The sequence below is a fragment of the Jaculus jaculus genome, chromosome X, assembly GCF_020740685.1.
Source record: "Jaculus jaculus isolate mJacJac1 chromosome X, mJacJac1.mat.Y.cur, whole genome shotgun sequence".
Lineage (NCBI taxonomy): Eukaryota > Metazoa > Chordata > Mammalia > Rodentia > Dipodidae > Jaculus > Jaculus jaculus.
In genome coordinates, this window is record NC_059125.1 from 8,505,600 (window position 1) to 8,520,218 (window position 14,619).

Genomic DNA, 14,619 nt, shown 5'->3' on the forward strand with positions numbered 1-14,619 from the left:
ACCAGGAAAATACACCCTTCTACTGAACAGTGAATGTGTATAAGACATTATCAACCACAGCAGAGAAGTAGAAAAGATCCAGGGTGTCTAGAGGTCACAAAAGCAAGTAGAGGTGGCTCCAGCAGCGGTAGCACCAGGTCCACGAGTTTGTAGTCGCCAGGCTCAGGCTGACCAGCAGGAAAAGCCAGGTGAGAGGATTTTTCCATTCACACCAGCCTGCTCACAAAGTCAAGAAACCTGAAGGGGAGGACAGCAGGGACCAGCTGAGTGACTGCAGGAACCCGTGGTACATCTTCAGTCACCATTCACAGCCTCCCTTCACTCACTGCCTGTGTAAACACCACCACAAGCAATGACTGGAGAGCTGGAGAAGGGAAATCACCTACACAACACTTAGCAAAGGCCATCAGAGTAGTGACCCACCAACCCAGCTAGCCTGAGACCACAGCCAACCAACAGGGACTCAAGTGTGTGCACAGCATAGCTGAGACCAAAGCCATCCCAAAGGGTAACAGGATGTACTTTCACTAGAGAAGATTCCCTTTTCAGATGGTGATGACCACTGGGATGAATCAAAAGTCACCATAATGCTGAAGAAGCGATGGAGGAGTACTTGGCATTGAACCATCTCTGTCACACCCTCTAAGGCTCAGGGTCCTTTGCAGAAGAGGTAGCAGAAAGAATGTACAAGCCAAATGAAGGGTAAGACTGTTCACAATGCAACTGTCAAGAGAGAAATTGGCCTCGATATCCACGACCTCACAGTGCCTAACAATACCATCACAAGACCCTCATAATAGGAGGAAAAGATGATGACATCAAAATAAAAGAGAGACTAATGGAGAGAGGTAGGGGATATGATTGAGAATAGAGTTGGGAAGGGGAAAGTGTAGGTGGGGAGGGAATTATCATGGTTTATTGTCTGTAAGTATAGAAGCTGTCAATTTTAAAAAAATAATAAGAGCTGGAGAGATGGCTTAGTTGTTCAGGCATTTGCCTGCAAAGCCAAAGAACCCTGGTTCAATTTTCCAGGACCCATGTAAGCCAGATACAGAAGGAGGCACATGAATCTGGAGTTCATTTTAGAGTGGGTTGAGGCCCTGGCAGGCCCACTCTCTCTCGCTCTCTCTCTTTGCTTCTTTCTCTCTCTCATGTAAATAATTAATTTTTTTTTTAAAAAAAGGAATTATAGGGGCTGGAGAGATGACTGAGTAGTTAAGGCTTTTACCTGCTAAGCCAAAGGTTTCTGGTTTGACTCTTTAGAACCCTTGTAGTCCAGAGGTACTAAGGGGGTGCATGCGTCTGGGGTTCATTTGCAGGGTCAGGAGGCCCTGGCATACTCATTCTCCCTCTTTCCTCATTTTTTCTATCTCAAATTAAAAATATATATATTTTTAAAAAGAATTATTAAAAAGTGACATAATTCAATTAAAATTCCCAAGAAACCTTTACTCACAAGAATATTTTTTGTGGGGTACAGAATATCAGGACTCAAGGGCAAATCAGAAAATAAACAGGGAGGCCAAAATCAAAGAAAACTTCAAAATGCACACAAAGAGAAGATGAGATTAATGTAGAGCTCCTTAAAAGCAGCCAACATCTGGTCTTCCAGCCAAGATGGCTACCACCTAGCTGCACTGCAAATCCCAGGGAAAGAAAGGGAAGACATTAAAAGATTTTCTGGGGCTTCTTGTCAGTGGGAGGGCACGGAGGGTCAGGAGACACAGGGAGTCGGGGATCCCATGGCAGAAGGGTAGATCACCCCTCACATCAAATAGTCTCTGCGCCCTGCCACCACGTCCACTGCACCTACCGCCAGAGCTGCCGTGCTCCAATTGTGTACCAATTGCGCGCTGATCGTGCTCCAATTGATCCCTGAGTAAAGAAGCTTAAACTGCACTACACACTTGCACACATTACGGCTCCTGCCGCTGCACGTTCAACAATCCCAGTCCCATAACACATGCCACACAAGCCCAGACTGTGTCTCTTGCTTGCGCCAGCTCTGGTGCCATCCCCTACCTGTCTGCCACCAGCCATCCCCCATTCTCCTGTGGCAGCGAGAGCAGACTGTTTCCAGGTCCCAGTATTGACAGCCAGAGTTTGGGCTGCTTCGGGGCTTGGTACCTCAGTCCCCCTCCAAGCATGAATGCAGGCAGCTTTGGCACATTACCGCTTGAGAATTCAGGCAACTTTGGTGCCCCTCTTAGGCAGTAGATAGGCGGTTTTGGCAAGTGGGAGCCAAAGCCCAGGCTGCTTGGCAACTGCCCTTGGCTACCTCAGATTCGCATTGCACTAGAGCCCAGGCTGATCCACCCACCTACCTGCCCATACACTGTCATGGGCAGACCACAGTGCAAAAGAAATAACATGAAAAATCAAATGCAAGAAAATCCAGTTAGATCACCCAGTCCTATAAAAAATACATCGAAGCAAAACATAGACGAGTCATTAGGATCAGAACATCAAGTTGAAGCTATGAGCAATGAAACCCTGACCAACCTACTGGTAGAACTTGCAGTAACCAACAAAGGACTTATAATCGTGTGGATGCTACCATCACTAAGTTAGAACAAATTGATAAGACATTGGAACGAGTTCAAAGACAGTTATGAGGTGAGGGGAAGATTGAAAAAAAGGAGGACCTTAAAAATCAGTTGGCCATACTAAATGAAGACATAAAGAAATGCAAAGATGAATTCCAAGAATCATCAAGAAAATAAGAAAATGATGTGAAAAGGGAGCTTTGCAGAGCAATGGAAATGATACATAGAAAAGTAGTAGAAAATGCAAACATAATTGTACAAGTACAAAACTCTCTAGAGGCTCTTAAGAATAGAGTCAGCCATGTGGAGGATAGAAACTCTGATCTGGAAGACAAGATGGAAGAAACAGTGCGAGAGTTCAAAAAATTTCAGTGAGTTCAAAAGTTCCTGTGAACAGACTGGACCAAAGGAGAAACTCTCCAAGACATATTATCATTAAGACTAAACATTGACACCAAAGAGAAAATCCTAAAAGCAGCTAGGGAAAAACAGCACACCACTTTCAAAGGTAACTCCATCAGAATTACTTTAGACTTCTCAATGGAAACCCTGAAAGCTAGAAGGTCCTGGAAAGAAACACTCCAAAGTCTAACAGCCTCTGGCTTCAAACCCAAACTACTCTACCCAGCAAAAGTATCCCTCATAATAAATAGTGAAAGAAAAACTTCCATGATAAAACTCAGCTTTACAATTATATGAACATAAAACCAAACCTACAGAGAGTATTTCAGGAAATTCTCCACAGAGAAGAAACAAATAACCAAACTCAAATGCCTACAAGAAGCAGATCACAATAACCAAACTCAGAGTAGGCACAAAAACCATCAAAGCCCATGAAAACACCAACACACAAATACCATCACAATATGGCAGGGATCAAATCAAATCTCACAGTCATTACCATAAATATTAATGGCCTTAATTCACCCATCAAGAGACACAACCTAACAGGATGGATCAAAAAATTAGACACCTCAATCTGTTGCCTTCAAGAAACCCACCTCACCACTCAAGACAGACACCTCCTCAGGGTGAAAAACAATATTCCAAGCAAATGGGAATAAGAAACAAGCAGGTGTATCTACATTAATATCGGATAAAATAGACTTCAAACCAAAAATAATCTAAAAAGACAAAGAAGGCCACTTTCTATTCATCAAGGGAAAGATCCCTCAAGAGGATATTACAATCATAAATCTGGATGCAAAAAACACAGGATTCCTGTGCCACAGTTCATAAAACAAAACCTACAAGACAATAAAACAGAAATAACCACCAACACCATCATACCTGCGGACTTCAATACACCATTATCAGTAATAGACAGATCATCCAAACAGAAACTCAACAGGGAAGAAAGAGAGCTCAGCAAAACCATAAATCAGTTAGACCTAATGGACATCTACAGAACTTTCCATCCCAAATCCACAGACTACACATTCTTCTCAGCAGCACATGGAACATTCTCTAAAGTAGAACACATACTTGGTTACAATGACTGCCTCCACATATTTAGGAAGACTAACATAATTCCCTGCATGATATCAGATCACAATGCTATGTTGCTAGAAATCAACAACAAAAGACTCACCAAGAATCCCAATGGCACCTGGAAACTGAACAGCACACATTTAAACAATAAATGGATAGTGCATGAAATAAAAAATAAAATGAAAGTTCAACATTCCTGGAATTGAATGACAATGAGAACACATCATACCAAAACTTATGGGACATAAAGAAGGCGGTACTCAGGGGAAAATTCATAGCACTCAATGCCTTCATTAAAAAGACAGAAAGATCCCAAATCAATAACCTAACCATCCACCTAAAGGCACTGGATAAACAAGAAAAATCCAACCCAAACAGCTCCAAAAGGAAGAAATAATTAAAACTGAGCACAAATCAATGAATTGGAAACCAAGGAAACAATTAAGACAATTGACAAAACAAAGAGCTGGTTCTTTGAAAAAATAAACAAGATTGGCAAACCCCTGGGTAATTTCATCATGCATAAAAAGGAGAAGCTTCAAATTAACAAAATTCAAAATGAAAAAGGAGAGATAACAACAGAAATGAGTGAAATTGGGACAATCACCAGGACTTATTACAAAAACAGCTAATCCACAAAACTGGATAGATAATGTGGAGGAGATGGATAAATTCCTGGACACCAAAACTCAGAGCAGATTAACCACCTCAATGAACCCATCACACTCAGGGAGATTTAAAATGTAATACAAAACCTCCCCCAAAATAAGAGTCCATGCCGGGCGTGGTGGTGCAAGCCTTTTATCCCAGCACTTGGGAGGCAGAGGTAGAAGGATCGCCGTGAGTTCGAGGCCACCCTGAGACTACATAGTTAATTCCAGGTCAGCCTGGGTTAGAGTGAGACCTTACCTCGGGAAAAAAAAAAAAAAAAAAAAAAGAGTCCAGGACCAGATGGCTTCTCAGCTGAATTCTATCAAACCTTCATGGAAGAACTCAAAGCAATCTTCCTAAAACTGTGCCACACAATTGAAGAATAGGGAAAGATACCCAACTCCTTTTATGAAGAAAGTATCACCCTAATTCCAAAACCAGGCAGATTCCATAAGAAAATTAAACTACCGACCTATTTCCCTAAGGAACTTAGATGCAAAGATCTTGAACAAAATCCTCTCAAATTGAATCCAACAACACATAAAAAGCTTTATCCACCTTGACCAAGTGAGCTTCATCCCAGGAACACATGGGTGGTTCAACATATCTGAAATCTGTCAATGCATACACCACATAAACAATGTTAAACATAAAAACCACATGATCCTTTTGATAGATGGAGAAAAGGCCTCTGACGAGATACACCATCACTTCATGATCAAAACATTGGAGAGAATTGGCATGGCCGGTTCACATCCTAACATAATAAAGGCAATATACAAAGCTCCTAAGGACCAAATAATACTTAATGGAGAGAGACTGGATTAATTCCCATTAAGATCAGGAACAAGAAAGGGTTGTCATCTCTCACCTCTGCTTTTCAATATACTACTGGAAGTCCTAGCTCAAGCAATAAGATAGGAGAAGGAAATAAAAGGGATACAATTTGGAAAGGAAGAAGTTAAGTCAGCTCTATTCCCTGATGACATGATTATATATGTAAGAGACCCGAGAGACTCCATCCCAAAACTCCTGAAGGTGATTAACTCCTATAGCAAAGTAGCAGGAAACAAAATCAAAGCACAAAAATCAGTACCATTTATATATGCAAATGACAAAGATACAGAGAAAGAAATAAGGGACATAGTCCCATTTTCAATAGCAACAAAAAAAATAAAATAGCTTGGAGTAACGTTAACCAGGTAAGTGAAAGATCTATACAACAAAAATATAAAAAATACTCAAAAAAGAAATTGAGGAGGACTTGAGAAAATGGATACACCTCCCATGCTCCTGACCAGGCAGAATTAACATTGTGAAGATGACAATCCTACCAAAGGCAATGTATACATTTAATGCAATTCCAATTAAAATACCTAAAGTGTTTGTCACAGAGATTGAAAAAATGATCCCAAATTACATATGGAAAGGCAGAAGGCCTCGCATATCCAAACATATCCTCAGCAAAAGAAATACCTCTGGTGGCATCACCATACCTAATCTAAAGCCATATTACAAAGCCATAGTAATAAAAACAGCATGGCACAGGCATAAAAACAGGAGAATAGACCAATGGAATAGACTTGAGGACTCAGACTTTGCATCAAGCAACTACAGCTACTTGATATTCGACAAAGGCCCTAACAATATAGGCTGGAAAAAAGACAGCATCTTCAATTAATGGGGCTGGACAAACTGGATAACCATATGCAGGAAACTGAAACTTGATCCACACATTTCACCATGCACTACACTCAAGTCCCAAGGGATCAAAGACCTCAATATAAGACCAGAAACTCGAATAGTACTGGAAGAAAATTTAGGAAGTACTTTCCATAATATAGGAATGGAAAAAGACTTCCTGAACAAAAATCCAGTAGCTCACCATCTTAAACAGTCACTGAACCAATGGGATCACATGAAGCTGAAGAGTTTCTTTACAGACAAGCATACAATAAGCAAAGCCAATAGATTACCCACAGAATGGGAGAAAATATTTGTGGGATATCCAACTGATAGAGGCCTAATCTCTAGAATCTACAAAGAACTCAAAAATGTAAACAGTAAGAAGTCAAACACACCACTCACAAAATCTGGCAAGGAACTGAACAGGCAGTTCACAGGGGAAGAAACACAAATGGCAAACACACACTTAAAATATTCAGCATCCCTAATCATCAGAGAAATGCAAATTAAAACAACTATGGGATTCCACCTTACCCCAATAAGCATAGCAAACATCAAAAAATCAAATGAGAATAAATGCTGGAGAGGATGTGGAGAAGTAGGAACACTCATCCACTGTTGGTGGGAATGTAGGATGGTACAACCACTTTGGAAAGCAATATGGAGACTCCTGAAAAAGCTGACTATAGAGATACCAACTGTCCCAGATATTCCCTTATGGGGCATTACCCTAAAACCTTCAAACCACAGGCCAGAGAGATTTGCTCAACCATGTTTGTAGCGGCTCAATTAATAATAGCTAATCACTGTAATCAATCCAGATGTCCATCACTAGAAGAATGGATAACTAAGATGTGGTATACCTACACAATGGAATTCTATACAGCAGTAAGAAAAAAACGACACAAAGAAATTTGAGGAAAAATGGATGAACCAGAAACAGATCATTCTCAGTGAACTTAGCCAATCACAGAAAAAAAAAAAAGTACCACATAGTCTCACTCATCTACAGCACCTAACCTGAATCTACCCAAGATACCTTACATACCAGCAAGCATCTCATGGACTAGACACTAGGATGGATGGGGAGGGAGGGGAAGATGTCGAAGGGGTGAGGAACACAAAGGACAATGGGACCATAAAATTCTACTTGCTAAAAGGCTCACCAAATGGCTGAATCTTCACCAGGCCCTTACAGGAAACACCTGAACCACAAGACACTGGAGAGGGTAGGATCAAATCTAACCTAAATCTTCTACATCTCCCCCCTCCCACTTCCTCTCTCTCTCTTTCTTCTCTAACTCTTGTATATTAGTTATCTTTTTCCTCATTTTCTTAGGGGGCACTGACCTGTAACTCCCAGTACCAGCATGGGGCTACCATACACAATGAGCTTTTGATCAGAGAAACCTACAAGGTTTCCTAAAAGAATGACAAATTTCTGTCAGAGTACATGATGACCAACCAAAGTTTAGTGGTAAGACCCTATTGCTTAAGACACCATATGCAGCTGACACGTAAAATGGAACAGAATCGCTGGAAGCCAGGAGAGAATCAGTCCCCAGTCAGCGTGTCTAGTGCCAGAAGGTGCTACATGGGCAATTTGGAGAAACAACCAGTATCTGTCCAAGCAACTCATGGTCTAACCTACTTAGCAACAAATAGCCTGTTGTGATGACCACTCAAGTGCAATAGTGGCACACAGCCATGCTGGGGAACCAACTGCTCTTGACTCGACTAACTGATCCCCTCAGGGGTACGGAACCCATAGCTGGAGCTGGTAAACAAGTCAGAACCATATCCAAACATAAGCCCACTCTGCAATATCAAGCTACTAATCAGGGGTATAAGAGTGTCTACACCTATTAAACTCTCTATAATAACAGTAAGGGTTATCTCATTTGTCCTGGTGCTAACTTACTCTCCATTGGAGAATCTGATTCTCTTTTTCAGATAGATGCAGATCCTAAGGAGAGAGCCACCCTATCATACCTCAAAAGGACCCCAGTCGAAGCTATGGAAAACTGGCAAAACAAGCAAGGATGCTGTTTTCCTAACGAACGGGTTACCAGCACAAGGGGGAAGGAGACCAACGCAGAGAAAAATCAAGTCTTACCAAATCAGAGAACCAGAGCCTCAGAGGCCCCCAACACCTCATCACAGAAGCAGAACAAAAATGAACCCAGCATGGCTCAGGAAAATTTGCGAAAGAGGGGGCGGATAGAATGTCAGGGTCACATGTTGGGTCATGATATGCAGAGACATTTATTGTACCAGTAACTGTGGGCTAACTCCACAATGCATAACCCATATACCTCAACAAGGTGGGGCCAATGGGGAAGGTGTAGGTCACGGATGAGCCTAATAATGGTACCAAAGTGCCTGTATTTGCTGAATAGAAAATTTAAAAAAAAATGATCAAATATTTGACTCATGGACCTACAAGTAGGGAAAGAACTACATACAGGTCAAGAGCATACAGAATACACTCATTAAAATTGTACAAGAAAAATTTCCAAACAGCATGCAAGGAATGGACAACTGGGTTCAAGAGACATAGGCAAGCCAAACTCATAAGACCAGGGAATAAATTCCCCACATCACATTATAACACTAAACCCAAAGAACAAAGACAAATTACAAAGATGTAAGATAAAAAATCACTTCACTTACAAATGTAAGGCTACCAGAACATCATCTGATTTTGAATGGAAACTCTAAAAGTCAGAAAGGCTTGGAGTGGAGTATTTCAAGTACGAAAAGACCATGGCTGCCATCTCAGACTACTGTACCCATCAAAATTACAGCCATTAATAGAAAATGGAAATAAAGCTTTCCAAGATGAAAGCATAAAAATATTCAAACCTTAAACCAGCGTGACAGAAAATACTGGGAAAGCTACTTCCCACTGATGGTAAGAACAAATACAAGGAGAGGCTAAAGAAATGAAAAATACAACTATAAAAACTAGAACAGTTGTTAAAACAAATGAAATTAAGAGTACACCAAACTCCACAACATCTTCAACATGATGAGGATTGACTCATACCTTACCATTAATATTGAAGGACTAAAACCCAAACTCAGTGAAACTTAATGTCAGTGGCAGGGAAATGGGATGGTGAAACAGGAGTGTCTGGGGAGGGAAATGTCTAAGGACAGGAGAGAGGAAGATTGAAATGTGAATGGAAATTTCTGGGGATACATATGGAAGGGTGAAGGACTAAGAAAAGCAAAGGGGGATTTCCGTGGAAGGGTGTACATGAGGACAGTCAGGTGAACAGTGATAGGAAAGACAAGGGACATTTCTGAGAATGGAAGTGCATGAGAATGGGGAGCAAAGTGTGAAAAAGTGAAAGGAACTTATCTAGGGAGGGGAATGTCTAAGAATAGTGGGCAGGAATCTGTGAAGACAAAGTAAGACTTCTGGGGAACAATGGGCATATTGAGAGGACAGGGAGATGGAAAAGTCAAAGGGGGATTTCTGATGACATGTGTACATAAAGATAGGAGGTAGAAAATGGGAAAACAAATGGTGATTTCTAGGGAGAGGAGTGCATAAAGACTTTGGCAGGGAAATGGGAAACTCAGTGTTGAAACTTTGAAGGAAGGATCATAAGGACGGGAAGACACAGAGGTAGGAAAGTCAGAGAGGGATATCTGGGGATATGACAGGGTAATGATGGGGCACAGGAAATGGGAAATCACAGGGGGATTTTAGGGGAGGGGTGTGCATAAGGACATTCCATGCAGAAAGGAGATGGGAAAGTCAAAGGTCCTTTTTGGAAAGGCAATGAATAAGGCTAAGGAATAGGGAGATGGGTAATTCAAATAGGAATTTCTGGGAAAGGAAGGGTAGTATGAAAGGGAAAGATGTTGGGAAAATTAAAAGAGGAATTTTGGGAATGGGTGTGCATAAGAACAGAGGAACAGTGGGATATGGGACTTTCCCAAAGGGAGACCTTTTGGCATGGTAGTGCATGAGAATGAGGATCTGAGATATGGGAAAATGCAATGGGTATATCTAGGGAGAAGAGTTCATAATGACTTGAAGCAGATAATTGAGAAAGTTAAATGGATCTCTCATTAGGACAGTGCATAAGAATGGGACAGCAAGATGAGAAAGTCAAAGGAGGATTTCTGAGGAAGAAGGCACATAAGGATTGGGGATTAAAATGGGTAATTCCAAGAGCTACTTGTGGGAATGGAGTAAATGAAGAAAGGGAGAGAGACAAGGGAATGTCAAATGAGATTTAGGGGGAGAGGAGTACATAAAGGACAGGAGACAGGGAGATTAGAATATCAAAGGGGTATTTGTGAGTAGGGTAGTGCAAAAGGACAGAAGGTGGCAGGTAGATGTCAAAGTGGGACTTCTGAGGAGATGAGTGCATAAGGATGTAGGGGCAGAGAAGGTATTTGGGGAATGTATAGAATTGGGGAAGGGAGAAGAAAATGGTCAAAGGGGCAGTTATGGGGTGTGGAATGCATAAAGAGTGGGGCATGTAGCTGAAAAAGTGAAAGTGATGTATGTGGGGATGGGACCACCTATGTACAGGGCAGGCAGAGACATGGGAGAGTCAAAGATGAATTTTCCAGGAGGGCAGTGCATCAGGACAGTGGGCAGAAAGATGGGAAAGTGAAAGATGGAAAATACTTAGTATCAGAGGGCAGTAACTTAAAAAGGAGACAAAGTGAAGAGAAAGGAAGGGAGGAGGGTACTTAATAGGTTGATATTGTATTTATGTAAGTACAATGATTGAGATGGGGAGGTAATATGATGGGCAATGGAATTTCAAAGGGAAAGTATCAGGTGGGGGGATGGGAATTACCATGGGATATTTTTATAATCAGGGAAAATGTTAATAAAAATTTAAAAATAAATAAATAAATAAAATTTTAAAATCATCTAATTAAAAAAAAAGATGAAATTTCCAGGAGGGCAGTGCATTAGGACACTGGGCAAAAATATGGGAAAGTCAAAGATGGACTTATGAGAAGTAAGTACATAAGGATTGAGCTGTTGGGAATATCAAAAGTGGGCTTCTGGGGAAGAAAGAGAATAATAGGACAGGGAGAAGGTAAGGTCAAAGAGTGATTTGTGGGGTTGGGATTTCATAAGTAAGAGGAGCATGGATATGAGAAAGTCAAAGTAGAATATCTAAAGTGGGGAGTGCATAAGGATGGACTGAGCAACGTAAAACCAGAAATTCAAAGTTGGTTTGCTGGGATGGAGTGGCATATGAATGGTCAGTGAGGGTGGGAAATTCAGAGACTGAAGGACAAATAGGGGTAGGAAGATGGTAAATTCATGGAGAAATCTGATGAGGAAGGAAAATTAGGGGAGTGGCTATAATTAAGAAGGTCAAAGAGGTATTTTAGGGAATGTGAGTGCACAAGTAAGATAGGCAGGAAGATGAGAATTTCAAAGTAGTATTTTTGGAAAGTATAATACAGAAATGTCAAAGGGGGATATCTGTGGAGGAGTGTTCATATTAGCAGGGGCAGGGAGTGTATAAAGACAGTGACAGGAATATGGAAAGTCAATGTGGAGTTTTGAGTAGGGAAGTACAGTGGGGGTAGGTGATGGGATAGTCAAAGGGGGATTTGTGGGACGAGATATACAAAAGGAAGGGGGATGTTAAATGGGAAAGTCTAGAGGAGATTTCTGTGAATGTGAATGATATGAGATGGTCAAAAGGGACATTCTGGTGAGGTGAGTACTTTAAGGATAGTGACTGAGTTATGACAAAGGCAAAAACAGGGTATCTGGGAACGTAAATGAAATGTTATTGATAGAGTAGAGACTAGGTACTAGAAATTAGTATGCAGGTCTGAAGAGATGACATAGGGGTTAAGGTACTTGCCTCTAAAGTCTTAGGATCCAGGTTCAATTCCCTAGAACCCACATAAGCGAGATGCACATGGTGGCACATTCATCTGGAGTTTGGTCACAGTGGCTAGAGTCCCTGGTGCACATATTTTCTAATAATTAAGTGGAATTTAAAAAAATAAAGAGGGCTGGAGAGATGGCATAGCAGTTAAGCGCTTGCTTCTGAAGCATAAGGACCTCGGGTCAAGCCTTGATTCCCCAGGTCCTATGTTAGCCAGATGCACAATGGGGCACACTCATCTGGAGTTCCTTTTCATAGGTAGAAGTGCTGGCTCTCCCATTCTCCTCTCTTTCTCCGCCTCTTTCTCGTTCAGTCACTCTCAAATAAATAAATAAATATAAAAAAGTAAAAAATAAAACTATGAAGAGAAAATGCTACAGAAATATTAAACTGAAAAATAATATGTGGATTAACAAGTTAGGGAATCATTTGAATTATAAAAATTATCTTTATAAGTAAAGAGACATCAATGAAACCGAAGCCATGAAGCATTTTACACAAATCTACTGACACATAATTACGTCTCCAGTCTATAACCGATAATTTTGAATTATCCAATAGCTACTGGCATTATAAGAAGTTGTCCTAGGTGTTAAAACCTCACAGTGCTGAAAAGGAAAACACATACTTCAAATATCCCTGGCAGCACTCTGCTCTTATACTACATCCTAAAGCCTAAAAATTTTAAGGGATTTTATTAAATGGATACAGAGCAGCATAATCAACCCTCATACAGAAAAGGAAATCAAAACAGCTGGGAAAGATAGCTCACCTGTACAGGGAGTTCTACGTAAAGATGGCAGCATGGTCGTCCACAAACTTAAGGAATAGTGACCGTCTGGTAAGTAAGAACTCTCATGGCTGAAAGGGAAAAGCCAACTGTCAAGGGAATCTCAGTCCAACAAGATTGCGTTTTCCAACAGGGAAATCAAAAATGGCTTATCAAACCACTCCAACCTGGAGCAGCTTGTTACAGGACACTGCCATTGTGAGGCCATCCACTGAACCCAGAAAGTTCTAGAATCTGACCACAAATAACATTCACTGGGAAGAGAGCTCATACAGGTACTAGGGGGCAAAAGCCCTAGAAGGCTGACACCCAAAATGGCGGCTGTCCTGACTGACCTCCAGTTTCAGACCTCACAGTGTGGAGATTGTTCCAGTGGCTAAAGGCCCTGGCATTCTCTTTCTCTGTCTTTTTCTTTCTCTGTCTCTCTCTCTCTAAACACACACACAGGCACAAAAAAAAAAAAAGAAGTTCCGGTTAAGATGGCGGCGTAGGTACCACGCCAAAGCAGCCTGGGGGGGGGGGGAAAGACCAAAAAAAACTTAGCAAAATACACACTTTTACTAAAAAGTGAGGTGTATAGGAAGTTGAGGCGGCAGCGGAGAAGTGGAAGAGTTATAGAGCATCCAGAGCCTGCACAGGCAGGAACAGCGGCTCCGGGGCGGCTCGGCTACCCGCCGCAACTGCGGAGCGGCAGAAAACCGCCGGACTCTCGGCTCGAGCCGCAGGACAAGCCAGGTGCGGGATTTTCCCCTCACACCGCGCTCTCCGCAACTCCGGAAACGTGAGGGGAGAACGGCAGCGAGCAACGGAGGGAGGAGCAGACCGCGAGGTAAAAGCACACGTGGAGAAGCGATACAACCAGAACAGCGCGGCTCCCTCCCCTCCCCCGCCGCCTGAACCCAACTCCAGCGAACACAGCAGCGGCCCGGGACTGGCCACGCCAACTTGGGCTGACGGCGGGACCCAAGCAGGAGCAGAATTCGGCAGCAACTTCAACGGCTCCAGCACCGGTACCAGTGGCCCCAGCAGCAGCGGACCCAGGAGCGGCAGCGGTGGCAGATCCCACAGCAGCGGCTTCGGGGTGAGCAGCAGCGGTGGACATGGCAACGGCAGCTTCAGCAGCGGTGGGGGCTCCAGGGGTGGCAACTACAACAGCTGCAGAGGCGGCAGCAGCGGCTCAGTTTGCCCCGTAGGAAAAGCAAGTACCCAGCTCCAGAAATCAGAACAGCAGCCCGACGACCCAGGCAGCAACTTGACTGAGACCACAATCACCCAAGGTAACTGGGATTGCACCAGGGAAGGGTCTCACTTGGTCACAAGCTGACTTGGATACCTCAACAGACCAGAAATCTAAACCTCTTTGTTGATAGAGGATCTGGTCATTATAATAACTACTCTTGCATACATACTCAGGGCTGTTTTTGATGGAATGGGTACAGTGTTTAGTTAAATTTTAGAATCTACCAGTATATTATTCCACTCAGCCTGCTTGAATACTCCTATAGCAGGGAAACACAACCCCTAAGAACATCTTTGTAGATACTCTGAGAGTCTTAAGAGCCAC